This window comes from Pollicipes pollicipes, unplaced genomic scaffold, assembly GCF_011947565.3.
Source record: "Pollicipes pollicipes isolate AB1234 unplaced genomic scaffold, Ppol_2.1 Scaffold_2555;HRSCAF=2994_pilon_pilon_pilon, whole genome shotgun sequence".
Taxonomy (NCBI): Eukaryota; Metazoa; Arthropoda; class Thecostraca; order Pollicipedomorpha; family Pollicipedidae; genus Pollicipes; species Pollicipes pollicipes.
In genome coordinates, this window is record NW_023596136.1 from 15949273 (window position 1) to 15952711 (window position 3439).

The window sequence follows — 3439 nt, forward strand, 5'->3', positions numbered from 1 at the left end:
ATAACTTGCAAACTATACGTGCGTTAAGTTGTTTTAGTAAGTTATACCATCGTGTTCGCCGTGCGATTGCGCGTCGAATGATATATAGCAAAACATTAGTGCGTTGCTGGAAACCTATAGCATTTGGGATGGCCGCAAATTTCCATGGTTTGCTTCTGAGAGCCGCTCCGTTTGAAAGCAGATTGCCGGTGCAGGACGATACACAGTGGTGGAACAAGCATTCAGTGGCGTTGTTGTCCACATGCAAGTGCTGGCAAATGTGGCCGCGGCCACTTTGATGCGAAAAACGGCCCATTTTAGAAACGGACGTTTTTTCGACCCATTTGAGGGCCAATATGAAATCCAGCACGCGTACAAATTGGATGCATGTTCAGATTGAAAACAGCCGTTTTTCGGCTAGTAAAATGTTCCAAGCTCATATCTAACGAACCAATGAAAATCGAACGGTGCTTTAACTTGCAAACGATGTAAGCCGATGTTGCCAGTTGTTGACAACATTTTTGCTCACCGGGTGCCGACCGAAAATTTTGGGGGGGGCCATTTTGTCGAAAAAAATGAAAATTTTCCAAACGCGATTTTTTCATTTCTACATGAAAGGGCATGGTCCAAAACGTGTGTAAGTGCAATGGCAAGTGTTTCTGTGCAGGCAAACAGCTTGTGCAGCAAATGCAAAATCAGCATCGAGCGCCGTTTGAGAGAGTTTTTTGGAAATAACTTGCAAACTATACGTGCGTTAATGTTTTAAGTTATACCATCGTGTTCGCCGTGCGATTGCGCGTCGAATGATATATAGCAAAACATTAGTGCGTTGCTGGAAACATATAGCATTTGGGATGGCCGCAAATTTCCATGGTTTTGTTTGTGAGAGCCGCTCCGTTTGAAAGCACATTGCCGGTGCAGACGATACACAGTGGTGGAACAAGCATTCAGTGGCGTTGTTGTCCACATGCAAGTGATGGCAAATGTGGCCGCGGCCACTTTGATGCGAAAAACGGCCCAATTTAGAAGCGGACGTTTTTTCGACCCATTTGAGGGCCAATATGAAATCCAGCACGCGTACAAATTGGATGCATGTTCAGATTGAAAACAGCCGTTTTTCGGCTAGTAAAATGTTCCAAGCTCATATCTAACGAACCAATAAAAATCGAACGGTGTTTTAACGTGCAAACGATGTAAGCGGATGTTGCCACTTGTTGACAACGTTTTTGCTCACCGGCTGCCGACCGAAATTTTGGGGGGGGGCCATTTTTTCGAAAAAAATGATATTTTTCTCAACGCGATTTTTCCATTTCTAAATGAAAGGGCATGGTCCAAAACGTGTGTAAGTGCAATGGCAAGTGTTTCTGTGCAGGCAAACAGCTTGTGCAGCAAATGCAAAATCAGCATCGAGCGCCGTTTGAGAGAGTTTTTTGGAAATAACTTGCAAACTATACGTGCGTAAATGTTTTAAGTTATACCATCGTGTTTGCCGTGCGATTGCGCGTCGAATGATATATAGCAAAACATTAGTGCGTTGCTGGAAACATATAGCATCTGGGATGGCCGCAAATTTCGATGGTTTTGTTTCTGAGAGCCGCTCGGTTTGAAAGCAGATTGCCGGTGCAGACGATACACAGTGGTGGAACAAGCATTCAGTGGCGTTGTTGTCCACATGCAAGTGATGGCAAATGTGGCCGCGGCCACATTGATGCGAAAAACGGCCCATTTTAGAAGCGGACGTTTGTTCGACCCATTTGAGGGCCAATATGAAATCCAGCACGCGTACAAATTGGATGCATGTTCAGATTGAAAACAGCCGTTTTTCTCCTAGTAAAATGTTCCAAGCTCATATCTAACGAACCAATGAATATCGAACGCTGCTTTAACTTGCAAACGATGTAAGGGGATGTCCCCACTTGTTGACAACATTTTTGCTCACCGGGTGCCCACCGAAAATTTTGGGGGGGCCATTTTGTCGAAAAAAATGAAATTTTTCCAAACGCGAATTCTTCATTTCTAAATGAAAGGGCATGGTGCAAAACGTGTGTAAGTGCAATGGCAAGTGTTTCTGTGCAGGCAAACAGCTTGTGCAGCAAATGCAAAATCAGCATCGAGCGCCGTTTGAGAGTTTTTTTGGAAATAACTTGCAAACTATACGTGCGTTAATGTTTTAAGTTATACCATCGTGTTCGCCGTGCGATTGCGCGTCGAATGATATATAGCAAAACATTAGTGCGTTGCTGGAAACAAATAGCATTTGGGATGGCCGCAAATTTCCATGGCTTTGTTTCTGAGAGCCGCTCCGTTTGAATGCAGATTGCCGGTGCAGACGATACACAGTGGTGGAACAAGCATTCAGTGGCGTTGTTGTCCACATGCAAGTGATGGCAAATGTGGCCGCGGCCACTTTGATGCGAAAAACGGCCCATTTTAGAAGCGGACGTTTTTTCGATCCATTTGAGGGCCAATATGAAATCCAGCACGCGTACATATTGGATGCATGTTCGGATTGAAAACAGCCGTTTTTCGGCTAGTAAAATGTTCCAAGCTCATATCTAACGAACCAATGAAAATCGAGCGGTGCTTAAACTTGCAAACGATGTACGCTGATGTTGCCACTTGTTGACAACATTTTTGCTCACCGGGTGCCGACCAAAATTTTGGGGGGGCCATTTTGTCGAAAAAAATGAAAATTTTCCAAACGCGATTTTTTTAATTGTAAATGAAAGGGCATGGTCCAAAACGTGTGTAAGTGCAATGGCAAGTGTTTCTGTGCAGGCAAACAGCTTGTGCAGCAAATGCAAAATCAGCATCGAGCGCCGTTTGAGAGTTTTTTTTAAATAACTTGCAAACTATTCGTGTGTTAATGTTTTAAGTTATACCATCGTGTTCGCCGTGCGATTGCACGTCGAATGATATATAGCAAAACATTAGTGCGTTGCTGGAAACACATAGCATTTGGGATGGCCGCAATTTTCCATGGTTTTGTTTCTGAGAACCGCTCCGTTTGAAAGCAGATTGCCGGTACAGACGATACACCGTGGTGGAACAAGCATTCAGTGGCGTTGTTGTCAACATGGAAGTGATGGCAAATGTGGCCGCGGCCACTTTGATGCCAAACACGGCCCATTTTAGAACCGGACGTTTTTTCGACCCATTTGAGGGCCAATATGAAATCCAGCACGCGTACAAATTGGATGCATGTTCAGATTGAAAACAGCCGTTTTTCGGCTAGTAAAATGTTCCAAGCTCATATCTAACGAACCAATGAAAATCGAACGGTGCTTTAACTTGCAAACGATGTAAGCCGAAGTTACCACTTCTTGACAACATTTTTGCCCACCGAGTGCCGACGGAAAATTTTGGGAGGGCCATTTTGTCGTCCGTTTCTCGTCCGTTTCTTAAATGGGCTATGTTTTCTACATGTTTCCAGCAACGCACTAATGTTTTGGTATATATC